Source organism: Oncorhynchus gorbuscha, linkage group LG14 (genome assembly GCF_021184085.1).
Source record: "Oncorhynchus gorbuscha isolate QuinsamMale2020 ecotype Even-year linkage group LG14, OgorEven_v1.0, whole genome shotgun sequence".
Classification (NCBI taxonomy): Eukaryota; Metazoa; Chordata; class Actinopteri; order Salmoniformes; family Salmonidae; genus Oncorhynchus; species Oncorhynchus gorbuscha.
The window spans coordinates 13517305-13534804 of NC_060186.1; the positions used below are offsets into that span (position 1 = coordinate 13517305).

At 41.2% G+C, this 17500-nt stretch overlaps 1 protein-coding gene across 2 annotated transcripts in view; it reads right to left on the bottom strand.

Moving 5' to 3' along the window:
* Positions 1-17500, bottom strand: part of LOC123994474 (transmembrane and coiled-coil domain protein 3-like) — a 54960-nt gene that overhangs the window by 18802 nt on the left and 18658 nt on the right. The window contains exon 1 of one of the 2 annotated variants that reach the window (XM_046297101.1): positions 10099-10328. The exons of the other annotated variant lie outside the window; for it this stretch is intronic. The gene's annotated coding sequence lies outside the window, so the exon portion shown is untranslated. Of the gene's footprint in view, positions 1-10098; positions 10329-17500 lie in introns of those variants that run through there. 2 annotated transcript variants of the gene reach the window in all.

Genomic DNA, 17500 nt, shown 5'->3' on the forward strand with positions numbered 1-17500 from the left:
CATGGCAGGCACAGGACACACACACACACACACACACACACACACACACACACACACACACACACACACACACACACACACACACACACACACACACACACACACACACACACACACACACACACACACACACACACACACACACACACACACACACACACACACACACACACACACACACACACACACGTGTCAGAGCTCTTAGGAAAGCAGTTTACCGACTTGGCGTCCACATGTGCAAATGTGTCAGTGTAACCAATGGGCAGATAATTGATCTAGCTTGCTCTCGTTAACACACACACACACATACACACACACCACTCCCCTGTGTGTTACGTAATCTACACTGATCTAGTCAACTCAATCTGTGAGCTTTGCTGTGTGTATGTGTATGGTACAGTAACTGAATAGCACTGAATGTGTTTGTAGGTACAGTAGATTTCACACTAATCTAGTGGAAGTAGCTCGCTGATATGAACCAGCTGTATTCCTGTGAGTGTAAATCAGGGGGGGGGTGGCTCATAATAATGGCTGGAATGGAGTGTAATGGATGGAAACCATGTGTCTGATACCATTCCATTGACTCCATTCCAGACATTATTAGGAGCCGTCCTCCCCTCAGCAGCCTCCACTGGTGTGAATAGGCTGTGTGTGCACGCACAAGCATGCAGGCAGCAGGCTAGAGTGTTTAATGCTTTATAACGTGACAGCTGGGCTGTATGGCCATTACTTGAGTCAATATTATGGCCGGCAACAATCTACATCATCACATAAGCTTCTATAAGCTTCTTCTTGGTTTCATAATGACTGATTAAAAAGATCCAGTTAGCTCTGAGCCTGTGTTATAATATGTAAAGACAGTTCGGTGATACAGAAAATCCTTTTGATGAGTGAGTGCGTATGTGTGTGTTAATCCGAGGCTGTGTTACTCACCCTACCCGGCATCTCTGTTGGTTTGTTAGTGCGTGTCTGTCCACTGTAGGCTTAGCTCACGCTCAATCACTAATCTAACAACACACACACATAGACAGAGATCCACAGAGAAGGGAAGATAGAAGGATAGAGAGAAATACCTCAAAATATTCTGCTAACCTGGTCCAGATATGTACAGCTTCAGACTTGGCTGAAGTCTAGCTAGTAGCTACTTTAGTGTATTACAGTGCCTTGCGAAAGTATTCGGCCCCCTTGAACTTTGCGATCTTTTGCCACATTTCAGGCTTCAAACATAAAGATATAAAACAGTATTTTTTTGTGAAGAATCAACAACAAGTGGGACACAATCATGAAGTGGAACGACATTTATTGGATATTTCAAACTTTTTTAACAAATCAAAAACTGAAAAATTGGGTGTGCAAAACTATTCAGCCCCTTTACTTTCAGTGCAGCAAACTCTCTCCAGAAGTTCAGTGAGGATCTCTGAATGATCCAATGTTGACCTAAATGACTAATGATGATAAATACAATCCACCTGTGTGTAATCAAGTCTCCGTATAAATGCACCTGCACTGTGATAGTCTCAGTGGTCCGTTAAAAGCGCAGAGAGCATCATGAAGAACAAGGAACACACCAGACAGGTCCGAGATACTGTTGTGAAGAAGTTTAAAGCCGGATTTGGATACAAAAATATTTCCCAAGGAGCACTGTGCAAGCGATAATATTGAAATGGAAGGAGTATCAGACCACCTGGGAGACACACCAAACAAGCCCTGGTCAGATGAAACCAAAATTGAACTTTTTGGCAACAATGCAAAACGTTATGTTTGGCGTAAAAACAACACAGCTCATCACCCTGAACACACCATCCCCACTGTCAAACATGGTGGTGGCAGCATCATGGTTTGGGCCTGCTTTTCTTCAGCAGGGACAGGGAAGATGGTTAAAATTGATGGGAAGATGGATGGAGCCAAATACAGGACCATTCTGGAAGAAAACCTGATGGAGTCTGCAAAAGACCTGAGACTGGGACGGAGATTTGTCTTCCAACAAGACAATGATCCAAAACATAAAGCAAAATATATACAATGGAATGGTTCAAAAATAAACATATCCAGGTGTTAGAATGGCCAAGTCAAAGTCCAGACCTGAATCCAATCGAGAATCTGTGGAAAGAACTGAAAACTGCTGTTCACAAATGCTCTCCATCCAACCTCACTGAGCTCGAGCTGTTTTGCAAGGAGGAATGGGAAAACATTTCAGTCTCTAAATGTGCAAAACTGATAGAGACATACCCCAAGCGACTTACAGCTGTAATCACAGCAAAAGGTGGCGCTACAAAGTATTAACGTAAGGGGGCTGAATAATTTTGCACGCCCAATTTGTCAGTTTTTGATTTGTTAAAAAAGTTTGAAATATCCAATAAATGTCGTTCCACTTCACGATTGTGTCCCACTTGTTGTTGATTCTTCGCAAAAAAATACAGTTTTATATCTTTATGTTTGAAGCTTGAAATGTGGCAAAAGGTCGCAAAGTTCAAGGGGGCCGAATACTTTCGCAAGGCACTGTAAATCAAACCCATGTTTGCTCTGACTAGATTCCCTCTTCATCTCTTCTTCCTCCAACACGCCACTCTGCCTGAGGACTCTCGCTCTCTCGTCGATGGCTATTACTCTGTCCTCATTCCCAGAGATCCTAGCCCAAACGCCATGGATAACCCATATCCTACCCACCAACTCACACAACTCAGGGCGAGTACATGAATACGGTACACAGACAGACAGAGACAGACAGACAGAGACAGACAGACAGACAGAACAGTTGATGTCACAGAGACAGGACAAAGAGAGAGGGAGAGAGAGAGAGACAGAACAATTGATTATGCAGAGACAGCGTAAAGAGGGAGAGAGAGAGACAGAACAGTTGATGTCGCAGAGACAGGATAAAGAGAGAGGGAGAGAGGCAGAACAGTTGATCTTGCAGAGACAGGATAAAGAGAGGGAGAGAGAAGCTTTAGAGCAACACCCCCAAAGTGAATAAATGCCTTTGAGCATCATTCATGCACAGACATCAGAGAGAGGAGAGAAAGGGAAGAGGGAGAGAATGGGGAGCATAGAAAGAGATATCAGCGGCAAAGCCTGTATACGATTGGGGAGGGGGGGGCGACTCCTGTGGTTGCCCTGACAACAGAAGGGAATGACAGCTGCTAGGCTACCCCTCACCATAATGGCCAATAGAGCATCTCAGAGACTAGGGACCCATAATTCAATACATTGAGGCCTTTCCTCACCCTCCCACCCTCTCTCTACCCCTCTTCCTCCCACCCTCTCTCTGTGATTGGACAGTAGTATGAGGTATGTGGGCTCTCTGATTGGTGGTCAGATAAGGCAGGCTCATTGTAGACATTAATACTGTATGCATCCAGACTGAAACAGTGTCTGTGTAGCATGATGCCCTGGGAAACAACTGCAACATTAAATGAGAACTCAAGCGCTTGTTCCCTTAAGGCTGTGGCTCATTTAATCACCTATTGTAGAACTACATTTACATTTACATTTAAGTCATTTAGCAGACGCTCTTATCCAGAGCGACTATTGCCCTGATTGTTTTTTTATTTGGTCTGAGAGGACAGTTGTTGTTTTTTAAATCAAATTATTTTTTTCTTTAAAACAACAACAATACTAACGTGGGCGTTCTGGTTAGTGGTTGCGCTCGCCCCCACCCACCCCGAGATGCCCGCAAGGCCCCGCTCATAACCCCAGGAACAACACACACCTCTCACAGCATGAAACCAAAACACAAAACATAAATAGTGAAACACAAAACATACAATAATCCCATCCCCACCCCTGATAGGAGGACCTTTTATACTGTACATTAGTGTATAAAATTATTCCACCTTCAGAAAGCCACAGATCAACCCATCTCTCCCAGTAAATCACCATTCTACCATTTCCTCTTCTAATACATCCCTCCATTCTCCCATGGTGTCTCACTAGGAACCTCCCCATCATTCCCCATGGTGTCTCACTAGGAACCTCCCCATCATTCTCCCATGTTGTCTCATTAGGAACCTCCCCATCATTCTCCCATGGAGTCTCACTAGGAACCTCCCCATCATTCCCCCATGGTGTCTCACTAGGAACCTCCCCATCATTCTCCCATGTTGTCTCACTAGGAACCTCCCCATCATTCTCCCATGTTGTCTCACTAGGAACCTCCCCATCATTATCCCATGGTGTCTCACTAGGGACTTGAACGTCCCCATCATTCTCCCATGATGTCTCACTAGAGACTTGAACCTCCCCACCTGCAACCTTTCTGCTGAAATTGCCCCATAAATGTACATTTTACCCAAGAGCACAATATTATTTCCTATTGACTGACAGCAGCACCCTGACATTATGGCATAACAACCATTCCCGGACCCGACTCCAAAAACAAGCCAACGATGGATAGTACCAAGAGAGATGCTCTACTAATTCTGTTTCCGCATGGCAGAGTCTGCACCGGTCTGACTGTTGAATACCCCATATACTGAGCATTCTGTTTGTAGCGAGAATTTAATATAATAGCTTAAATTGAAAAGAACTAATTAATGCATCAATTGTTGTTTTGTACTGTATATCAGTTCATAATCCCGATGGCATGGTATTGGGACATCGGAAATCTGTTCACAACTATCTTGAATTTTATGCGGCATAGTTGTCAACCCTCTTGACTGTGAAACTGATACATTTCACGATTTATATAGTATTTTTAAGCCATTTAGAATGTTTTTATTAGTGGCAGACAAATTATACTGAACAAAATTATAAATGTAACATGTAAAGTGTTGGTCTCATGTTCCATGAGTAGAAGTTAAAGATCCCAGAAAATGGACATACGCACAAAAAGCTAATTTCTCTCAAATGTTGTGCACAAATTTGTTTACATCCCTGTTAGTGAGCATTTCTCCACAACACAATGCCACAGATGTCTCAAGTTGAGGGAGAATGCAATTGGCATGCTGACTGTAGGAATGTCCATCAGAGCTGTTGCCAGAGAATTGAATGTTAATTTCTCTAACATAAACCGCCTCCCAATGGCATTTTAGAGAAATTGGCAGTACGTCCAACCGGCCTCACAACAGCAGACCACGTGTAACCACACCAGCCCAGGACCTCCACATCCGGCTTCTTCACCTGTGGGATCGTCTGAGACCAGCCACCTCGACAGCTGATGAAACTGAGGAGTATTTCTGTCTGTAAAAAAAAAAACTTTTGTGGGGAAAAACTCATTATGATTGGCTGGGCCTGGCTCCCTGGTGGGTGGGCCTGGCTCCGAAGTGGATGGGCCTATGCCTTCCCTGGCCCACCCATGGCTGCACCCCTGCCCAGTCATGTAAAATCCATAAATTTGGGCCTAATTCGTTTATTTAAATGGACTTATTTCCTTATATGACCTGTAACTCAGTAAAAATTGTTGAAATTGTTGCATTTATATTTTTGTTCAGTATAATTCATTCCTTTCTCTTTTAAGTAATTTCCTCTTCCATTTTTTTGTGGCAGAGCTGCGATGAGTTGGTTATAATTTTGTATTGAGCAGACATCTCCATTCACCTGGATTAATTGGTTGTATGACATAATTCTACCGTCGTTGTTTAGAATGTCATTCATAAACAGGGTACCTTCCTTAAACATTCTCTCCAAGAAAATTGGTTCATCCTCCATCAGTACATTGGAGTTTAGCCATATTATTTGCTGTAATATATATTCTGCCTCTTCTGGAGGATAACATTAGAATTGTAGCCAACTCTATAACTTCATTTTAAAATAAAAGATACTTTAAACACGGTTCCATTGTCAATCCATGGGAAATTGAGTTTTAATCTGTATAACAGCACAGAGACCCCTTTTAAACATTGGATGTGCCTATTTTAGCAGTTTACTGGAAAACCCTGTTTGGATTTAGATATTGTTTCCGTATTATAAAATCTTTAAGAGAGAGGTTTAATGCCTTGATATTTAATAACTTTAGCCATCCAAACTCATATTCATTATATAAATATACCAGTTTAACCTTAACTTGTTTTTCCATTCTAAATTAAATTAAATGTTTTGCTCATATAACTTGAAAAAGCATTATCCTGGAGTTGGTAGAGCCATGAATAGCTATGTCAACTGTGATATCACTAGATAATTAATCTGTGTAATTTTCCCATAGACTGACAGGTGTTTCCCTTTCCATTGTTTCAAGGTCCTATCTGTTTTCTATCCAAATTGACAGTTGCAAGATCATTAAACTTTCCTGTAATGTATGTGGTCCTTCTGTAGCTCAGTTGGTAGAGCATGGCGCTTGTAACGCCAGGGTAGTGGGTTCAATCCCCGGGACCACCCATACGTAGAATGTATGCACACATGACTGTAAGTCGCTTTGGATAAAAGCGTCTGCTAAATGGCATATATTATTATTATTATTATACCCCAAGCACATCAACAGCACCATCAAGTAATTGGGAGACCACATCGCAATTAAAGTTTGTGACTTTTAGAGACCCAATCCGTAATATAGTACACTTAGTAGTTGGGTTTTAAATCAGATAAACTGGAGACATTATCCAGGTCCTCAATAAGACTGTTCAGGGTTGAAGATTGTGGACTCAAAAAAAAAAACTTGAATCATCAGCATATATTGATACCTTTGTTTCTAATCCATTAATTTTTAACCCCTTCATTTTATCATTGGATCTGATTTTTATAATTAACAATTCAATGGCCATAGCAAACAAGTATGGTGAAAGAGGGCAACCCTGTTTTACACCTCCTAACAACAAAAACATTTTCAGAGAAATAACCATTATTTATAATGTTACATAAAGGAGTGTTATACATTACTTTTTATACATTTTACAAGCGATTCTCTAAAATTGAAATAATCCAGGCTCTTATAAATAAATTCAAGCCGTACTTTTATTGAAGGCTTTCTCAAAATCTGCTATAAAGATTATGCCTGGTTTCCCTGCATTCTGAGAGTTTAAGTATTTCTAATGGCTGGCTGTTATCTCCAATATATCCTCAATCCATCCTTTTCTCACTTTTGGCACCATAGAAAAGGATACCAGAACGTAGTCAATCCAACTAGCTTGATATTTCCTCATTTCTGAAGACCAAGCGGCCATTAACACCTTTGGAATGTGCCATCAGCCACTTCTCTCTCCGATGCACTGGCCCCGGGGCCACAGTAAATTGTGCTCACAACACACTATTTAATGGCCTGTTTCTACACTGCCAAAAACAGCTCAGCAACGCACACACGAACAAACACGCAAACTCGCACATACACTCGCTCACTCACACACATACACGCATACCACACACACACAACCCATCCGTACATTCTTTTTATTCCTGTGTCTCGTTGGAATAAGACCTCAGGCAGTAAAAGTCCAGTCTGTACTTGAGTGGAGCAGGCTGGGAAAAACACAGCCTTAAGAAACTTACTCTGCCCAAGGGCAGACTTCCAGGGAGTTGTGAAAGGAAAAGACAACCCATCCCTTCTTTGCTCTTTCTACGAGTCTCCCTCTCTTTCTTAGCAAGGCAGGAAAACCTTCTCTAGTTAAACAGAGGAGAAAGGACAGAAACAGCATATTCTCCCCATTAAGGTGAATGCACCAATTTGTAAGTGGCTCTGGATAAGAGCGTCTGCTAAATGACTTAAATGTAAATGTAAATAAACTTCTGATAGATTAGGGACACATGAGGCACTATACTACATATATATTCACTACATACATATACACACACACACACTATGCAACACTTCACCATACACTATGCGACACTACACCACACACACACACACACTATGCGACACTACACCACACACACACTATGCGACACTACACCACACACACACTATGCGACACTACACCACACACACACTATGCGACACTACATCATATACACACACACAGGGTGGACCTGACCTTTGTATATTCAGTACTTAACATGGAAAGACTAGCGAGGCACTAATGAATAAATAGCGAGGCACTAATGAATAAATAACATTCAACATTAATAACACCCTCCATCGATCACAATGTCTGCATGTCTGTCTCTCTGTCCGTCTGCCTGTTTGTCAGATTACAATTCTAGCATCTCTGTTGATGTAAAGGGTTTGAAAGCTTTCTCTCTCTGAAATCAATTTATATTCAGTAAAATATGCCAGCTTCAGTCAGTGTGTGTAGTTAAATATAAATGAGTGGGGATGGTGGCAGGGCAGAGAGGGGCACCGTCTTTATATGACAGATGCCAAATGGACACACACTGACGAGTGCTGCTGGCTACAGCGTGTGTGTGTGTGTGTCAACATTAATAACACCCTCCATCGATCACAATGTCTGCATGTCTGTCTCTCTGTCCGTCTGCCTGTTTGTGTGCTTTCTCAAAATCAATTTATATTCAGTAAAATGTGCCAGCTTGTGTGTGTGTGTGTGTGTGTGTGTGTGTGTGTGTGTGTGTGTGTGTGTGTGTGTGTGTGTGTGTGTGTGTGTGTGTGTGTGTGTGTGTGTGTGTGTGTGTGTGTGTGTGTGTGTGTGTGTGTGTGTGTGTGTGTGTGTGTGTGTGTGTGTGTGGTCATCATCACCAGTGATAACAACAACATATGGATTTTTATCTTCCATAATGTAAATGCTAGATGCGGATGTTAAATCTATGCCACATTCCTTCAAACTGCAAAACAACTATCCTGTAATGAAAATATGGGGCATGTGTACTAGGGAGGGTGAAAAGAGTATGTTCTGTCTCTCGGCATCTCCTCTCCCTGCTCCGTAGTCTGTTCCAGCCAGGGTTATCCCGTCCCAGTTGACTCACGGACAAGCCGCCACTCTCCAGCCACGCTAATTAACGTATGGATGGCTGGCGAGAGCCCCCAAACGCTCCTTTCCACTCCAGTGACCATTACCGACCAAGGGTTTCCACTGTCAGATAGAATATGCCAGTGCCATCCCCCTGTCTTCCCCTTGGCTCTCCATCACAAAACCTGCATCCTTTCCCCTATGCCTACCCTCTATAAGGGACATATAGCTGAATACCAGCTAGACCCCTGACTACATATACTTCTTCACATTTTCACACATTAATTGAGGGGGTGGTTTTGTCGTATACTAGGATAAATAGCTCAATTTAGTTTAGCATAGCCTATCCCCTAAATGGGTCATGGTATGGGGATCAGCTATCAGTGTTGTTTGTTCTATAATTATAACTCGTCACTGTATCTCACCCACGACATTACAGTTAAGAATGAACACAAACACCAGGGACAAAACAATTATACCGTGGCAAACTACAGAGTGGGAATGACCGTATAAAGCAACGCGTTTAGGGGCCACGTCCACCACAAACATCTGGCTGCACATTTGCTCCCGACAAAAACCGCTAAGGTAAAGGAACCGAATGAATAGAAGCTACTTCGTAAATTTGTTCAACAGTTGTTGTGTTCATGGACGAGCACTTGACAGAGAGGTCGCACGCAACGTTGTGTTTTGTGAAAAGAGCTGCTGTTGCCGTCAATGAAACACCTGCCCAGCAGTACAAATCATTGACTAACCGGGTTATACCTGGCTGTCAACACAACAGATACAAACACTGAGTGTATAAATAACTAATTCAGTTAGACACGTGTTGGCTAGATACAAAAAAAATCTAAAGCAATAAATGACCACAATTTACAAACAGCCTGTCTAACTATGGAATGATCTGAAATTATTCCTAAAGTAGATTCCTAAACATGTCCTGTTGCAATTAACTACAACGTCTCACATGATGTAATGGATACGGAGCACATCATTTCCAAATCAAGTCGCCCCAACACTTGGGACTGCGCTGCACGATGGAACGGTTCCGAACTCGACTCAGTCACGGATAAACTATGGCCCAAATACTTTGTTAGCTACGGTTAGTTGGGATAATTCGCATAGAGACAACTGGTTGTTGCTACTCTCGCTAACAACACAGATGATACATATTACCGATATTGTACACTTACAACCGCCACGAAGAAGTGCTAGTATACTACCGAATATCAAACGTGACAAATGTTGGCTAGCTCTACAGACGCAGTCAGATACGTTACAGCAAGTCACTGTCATTCCGCAGACGATGTGACCAGGAAGGCATATTTACCATTTCGCCGCAGATGTTATATCTCTCTACTTCTGATAAACTTTTATCCACAACGGTATCGGCACTGGGCATAGTCCCGTAGTTTGGTCCGTGAATGTGGACTTGACGTTCCCCTTCAAAAGCAAAGTTACAAACTGTCCATCGCGCTCACGTCGTCCCCGTCCGAGAACTGTCACTCATCACTGTCACTCACTACGGTTGTCGGGTGATCAGGGTCTCCTGGAGGTAATCTGCTTCCGAAGCACACGACCGAGTGCGAAGCCACTAGACTCCTCCCACTACTAAATTAATTTATATATTTAACCGACACAATTATGATTTGCCCATGTAATTAACCCGTTATCACTATGAATTAACCTCACAGTCATTTATCTCAAATCTATATTTGTAACTGTAGCCAGAGTTGAGCTAGGTGAGAGTGTGTTGCCTATTTTGAAATGAACAACCATCCACGATTAGAAATATGAATATATATAGTAAATAGCCTATAAGGCATCAAATGTCAGTCTCCCCATACACATGTTGCTGCCCATGGGACGACATAACATTTTACTAATGGCAAGTCGAATGAATATAGCACTAGATACGATGAAGTTCGGGGTCATTTTCCACCGAGTGCGAAATGTCCATTTAGCACAGTCCAAGGCACCGTGGCCGCGCCTCATATGACCTCCCTGATAACTGATATCATCAGCGCGCTGCACCTGTCTGTGACTGGCACGTCTTTGTTTTTAGAGTATTGGTTCCGAAATAATATCCTATTGGCGAGCCAACTGGTAAATGCAGAGGGTATTTTTTCTTAGTTATAAGGAATACACTCTCACCTAGCTCAACTCTGGCTACAGTTATAAGGAATTCTTATAACTTTACAAGGTCCCTGTAACACCTAAATATTTTGAAATAGTTTTAGATGCCATTTATTATTCATTATTATTCAGGAACGCGCCAAGACCTGACCCTCAGAACCTACCTTCCATTAACCCTGTTGACCTGTTGACTTGAGATTTGTTTCTCTTCTGGTCCATTCAGCAACAGAGCGATACGAACCTTGTTTCAGCAGGATGTTGTATTATGTCATGCCTTATTGGAACGGTTTAATTGATAATATCTGTGGGGGAAAAGGTTGGATGTTGCCACACACATACCTACTTGTTAACAAAATTAAGGACAATTATTCATAAATATTATCCTACCAACTTATATATGAAGAAGTTAAAAAAAAAAAACATAAACTCAAATTGTACCTTTTGTAATGACCACCCAGAAACGGTGTTGCATCTTTTTTTGGCAATGTATTCATGTAAGTCATGTAAAACTGTGGCAAGACATCAGTAGATTTATAATTGAACAAATTTACGAAGATTTTACACTATTGTGGAGAGATGACCTGCTTGGATGCTTTACCTACGATAGAAATAAGTTGAACAATTTTATGTAATTAATTTCATTATTCTTTTTGCCAAATTTCATAGTCACAAATGTAAATTTACAAACAAAATACCACATTTCTTACCTTAAAAAATAATTGAACTGTATTTTATGACAATTAAATACTCTACTAACAAAAAAGCTGTTAGAATTATAAGTGTATGTATGTAATGTGATATTGTACCCCCTAGCCCCGCCCCCTAGCCCAAATGTCCGTTGTATATTATTTATATATACACTTGTGTTCCGCCATGTAAAAAAAAAAATAAGACTGCCACATCTTTCCACAGAAGCCTCAACAGCGCCCCGTGTAGGTGGTTCAGTGCATGCATGTGTGCTACGGAGATCGGCTTGGTAAAACAGCTGATAAAAATAGATCATTTCTACAGCGAGGTAGCCTTGGCCTAAGCATGTCACCCTTTGAAAGAGGTAGTGGATATCCCACCCTTGTCTCCAAGGATAAAGGTCCACATAAATAATTCAATAAGGATATCTCTTTTATTGTGTCATCCATTTTTAAAGACACAGTTGGCAGCCCACAGTACTGCTGGCTAGCAGATGAGTCCAGTAGCTGTGTCACGTGACCCAGGCCCAGGAGGTTGTTGTTATTTTACCGTCCATAAACGGAACAGGACATTTAATCCTCAGTTTATTCACATGCAGTCTCCCACCTTTCAGACCCCCACGTCGCTTTCACAAGGTAAACCAGCTATAACATACCTGATCAGTAAACAAACACACACATACAGTTGAAGTCAGAAGTTTACATACACTTTAGCCAAATTCATTTAAACTCAGTTTTTCACAATTCCTAATCATATTAAAAATTCCCTGTCTTAGGTAAGTTAGGATCACCACTTTATTTTAAGAATGTGAAATGTCAGAATAATAGTAGAGAGAATTATTTATTTCATCTTTTATTTCTTTCATCACATTCCCAGTGGGTCAGAAGTTGACATACACTCAATTAGTATTTGCTAACATTGCCTTTAAATTGTTTAAGTTTCGTCAAACGTTTTGGGTAGCCTTCCACAAGCTTCACACCATAAGTTGGGTTAATTTTGGCCCATTCCTCCTGACATAGCTGGTGTAACTGAGTCAGGCTTATAGGCCTCCTTGCTCGCACACGCTTTTTCAGTTCTGCCCACACATTTTCTATAGGATTGAGGTCAGGGCTTTGTGATGGCCACTCCAATACCTTGACTTTGTTATCCTTAAGCTATTTTTCCACAACTTTGGAAGTATGCTTGCGGTCATTGTCCATTTGGAAGACCCATTTGCAACCAAACTTTAACTTCCTGACTGATGTCTTGAGATGTTGCTTCACTATATCCACATCATTTCCCTTCCTCGTGATGCCATTTAGTTTGTGAAGTGCACCAGTCCCTTCTGCAGCAAAGCACCCCCAAAACATGATGCTGCCACCCCCGTGCTTCACATTTGGGATGGTGTTCTTCGGCTTGCAAGTCTCCCCCTTTTTCCTACAAACATAAAGATGGTCATTATGGCCAAACAGTTATATTTTTGTTTCATCAGACCAGAGGGCATTTCTCCAATAATTACGATCTTTGGCACCATGTGCAGTTGCAAATACATCCACAGGTACACCTCCAATTGACTCAAATTATGTCAATTAGCCTATTAGAAGCTTCTAAAGCCATGACATCATTTTCTGGAATTTTCCAGGCTGTTTAAAGTCAGTCAACTTAATGTATGTAAACTTCTGACCCACTGGAATTGTGATACAGTGAATTATAAGTGAAATAATCTGTCTGTGAACAATTGTTGGAAAAATTACTTGTGTCATGCACAAAGTAGATGTCCTAACTGACTTGCCAAAACTATTGTTTGTTAACAAGAAATTTGTAGTGTGGTTGAAAAACAAGTTTTATTGACTCCAACCTAAGTGTATGTGTAACGGATGTGAAACGGCTAGCTTAGTTAGCGGTGCGCGCTAAATAGCGTTTCAATCGGTGACGTCACTTGCTCTGAGACCTTGAAGTAGTAGTTCCCCTTTTCTTAATGATCACCTTTTCCTCCTCAGCTCTTCTTGCTAAGACCAGAAGAGCTGAGGAGGAAAAGGTGATCATTAAGATAACTTCCCTTTCTCAGAGGTCCCCAGCTGACCTCTTGGGGGAGGAGAAGATGGAACTAATTGAGTTACAAAATAAACTGGATAATATATATAAATTAAAAGCAGAAGGAGCCTTTATTAGATCTAGGAAAAAATGGATTGAGGGAGAACAGAATTCATCTTATTTCTTTAGACTTGAGAAATTTCACTCTAAAAATAACACTATCCATAAGTTAAACATTGATGGTGTTATTACAGATGACCAAAGATGAATCGCTAAATACTGTAGCAATTTTTACAGTATATTGTATAGCTCTACGTACTGTCAGGAATCCACAGATATGTTTTTTAACTCACTGAATAATGTTCACTCTATCAGTGATATAGAATCTAAACAGTGTGATGAACCCATCAAAGTTGAAGAGATTATAGAGTCTATCAAACATCTAAAGAACAATAAATCACCAGGTGTTGATGGAATTACATCAGAATTTTACAAATTATTTTCTGAACAAGTAGCCTTCCTATTTGAAGTCTTTTTAGAGAGTATTAAAAACAATGTTCTCCCTCCTACAATGAGTCAGGGGTTAATAACACTGATACCTAAACCTAAAAAAGAAGTGCTGCTCATCGATAACTGGCGTCCAATTTCTCTTCTTAATAATGACTATAAGATATTAGCCTCACTACTTGCAAAAAAAATTAAGGAAGTCCTGGATGCAATCATTGATGAAACACAGTCTGGCATCATGAGGAACATACATATTTCTAACAATGTCAGACTAGTATTAGACGTACTTGACTACTCAGACCTAATAACTGAGGATAGCTTCATATTATTTTTAGATTTTTATAAAGCATTTGACACAGTAGAGCATCAGTTTCTCTTCCACTCCCTTGAGAGACTTGGCTTTGGGGATTTTTTTCTGTAAGGCTATTAAGACTCTCTATGCAAATGGTAACAGCTCTATCAAATTGAAATATGGCACCTCACCTAGATTTGAATTAAAGAGAGGAATTAGGCAAGGTTGTCCTATCTCTCCGTACCTGTTTTTATTAATCACCCAACTTATTGCAAATTCTTTAAATAATAGTCCTGTACAAGGTATTTCCATGGCTGGTAAAGAAATTATTATAAGCCAGAAAGACGCTAACCAAATTCCCATATCGATCAATGTGATACAATCCTTTTCCAAAGCGTCTGGTCTATATCTTAACATTAATAAATGTGAACTCTTAGCTGTCAAAGATTGTGTGACACCTTCATATTATGGTATTCCAGTAAAAGAAGAACTTACATATTTAAGCATAACCATTACAAAGGATCAGAAGTCTAGAGGCTTACTAAATTTTAACCCTCTTATTAAAAAAAGCAGAAGAAACTAAATCAATGGCTACAGATGGACTTATCTTTAAAGGGTAGAGTCCTAATAACAAATCAGCTGGGCTTGACAATCTGGACCCGCTATTTCTGAAACTATCTGCCGCCATTGTCGCAACCCCTATTACCAGCCTGGTCAACCTCTCTTTCATATCGTCTGAGATCCCCAAGGATTGGAAAGCTGCCGCAGTCATCCCCCTCTTCAAAGGGGGAGACACCCTGGACCCAAACTGTTACAGACCTATATCCATCCTGCCCTGCCTATCTAAGGTCTTCGAAAGCCAAGTCAACAAACAGGTCACTGACCATCTCGAATCCCACCGTACCTTCTCCGCTGTGCAATCTGGTTTCCGAGCCGGTCACGGGTGCACCTCAGCCACACTCAAGGTACTAAACGATATTATAACCGCCATCGATAAAAGACAGTACTGTGCAGCCGTCTTCATCGACCTCGCCAAGGCTTTCGACTCTGTCAATCACCATATTCTTATCGGCAGACTCAACAGCCTCGGTTTTTCGGATGACTGCCTTGCCTGGTTCACCAATTACTTTGCAGACAGAGTTCAGTGTGTCAAATCGGAGAGCATGCTGTCCGGTCCTCTGGCAGTCTCTATGGGGGTGCCACAGGGTTCAATTCTCGGGCCGACTCTTTTCTCTGTATATATCAATGATGTTGCTCTTGCTGCGGGCGATTCCCTGATCCACCTCTACGCAGACGACACCATTTTATATACTTTCGGCCCGTCATTGGACACTGTGCTATCTAACCTCCAAACGAGCTTCAATGCCATACAGCACTCCTTCCGTGGCCTCCAACTGCTCTTAAACGCGAGTAAAACCAAATGCATGCTTTTCAACCGATCGCTGCCTGCACCCGCATGCCCGACTAGCATCACCACCCTGGATGGTTCCGACCTTGAATATGTGGACATCTATAAGTACCTAGGTGTCTGGCTAGACTGCAAACTCTCCTTCCAGACCCACATCAAACATCTCCAATCGAAAATCAAATCAAGAGTCGGCTTTCTATTCCGCAACAAAGCCTCCTTCACTCACGCTGCCAAGCTTACCCTAGTAAAACTGACTATCCTACCGATCCTCGATTTCGGCGATGTCATCTTCAAAATGGCTTCCAACACTCTACTCAGCAAACTGGATGCAGTCTATCACAGTGCCATCCGTTTTGTCACTAAAGCACCTTATACCACCCACCACTGCGACTTGTATGCTCTAGTCGGCTGGCCCTCACTACATATTCGTCGCCAGACCCACTGGCTCCAGGTCATCTACAAGTCCATGCTAGGTAAAGCTCCGCCTTATCTCAGTTCACTGGTCACGATGGCAACACCCATCCGTAGCACGCGCTCCAGCAGGTGTATCTCACTGATCATCCTAAAGCCAACACATCATTTGGCCGCCTTTCGTTCCAGTACTCTGCTGCCTGTGACTGGAACGAATTGCAAAAATCGCTGAAGTTGGAGACTTTTATCTCCCTCACCAACTTCAAACATCAGCTATCCGAGCAGCTAACCGATCGCTGCAGCTGTACATAGTCTATAGGAAAATAGCCCACCCATTTTCACCTACCTCATTCCCATACTGTTTTTATACTGTTTTAATTTATTTATTTTTCTGCTCTTTTGCACACCAATATCTCTACCTGTACATGACCATCTGATCATTTATCACTCCAGTGTTAATCTGCAAAATTGTATTATTCGCCTACCTCCTCATGCCTTTTGCACACATTGTATATAGACTGCCCATTTTTTCTACTGTGTTATTGACTTGTTAATTGTTTATTCCATGTGTAACTCTGTGTTGTCTGTTCACACTGCTATGCTTTATCTTGGCCAGGTCGCAGTTGCAAATGAGAACTTGTTCTCAACTAGCCTACCTGGTTAAATAAAGGTGAAATAAATAAAAAATAAAAAATAAAAATAATAACCAAGGCTGAAGGTATCTCTAGACGAACATATGGTGCTCTATCTTTATATCTTGACAGTAAAATAAGCAAGGAGATAGACCAGATGCTTTTCAACTTTCTTTGGAGAAACCATACCCATTACATTAGGAAAACTGCTGTAATGAACACTTATGAGAATGGTGGACTGAATTTTCTGGACTTTACTACTTTAAATAATACTTTTAAGATCAATTGGATAAAACAATTCCTAAGAAGACCCACTTCTATCTGGAATTTTATTCCTCATCATGTCTTCTCTACTTTTGGTGGCCTTAACTTCATGTTGTTTTGCAATTATAATATTGACAAAGTTCCAGTGAAACTCTCTGCTTTTCATTGGCAGGTTTTCTTGTCATGGTCCTTAATTTATAAACACAATTTTTCTCCACACAGATATTATATATTGAATAATCGGGATATATTGTATAAAAATACCTCTCTGTTTTTAGAATATTGGTTCCAAAATAATATCCTATTGGTGAGCCAACTGGTAAATGCAGAGGGTCTTTTACTCAGTTATAAAGAATTCTTATCACTTTACAAGGTCCCTGTA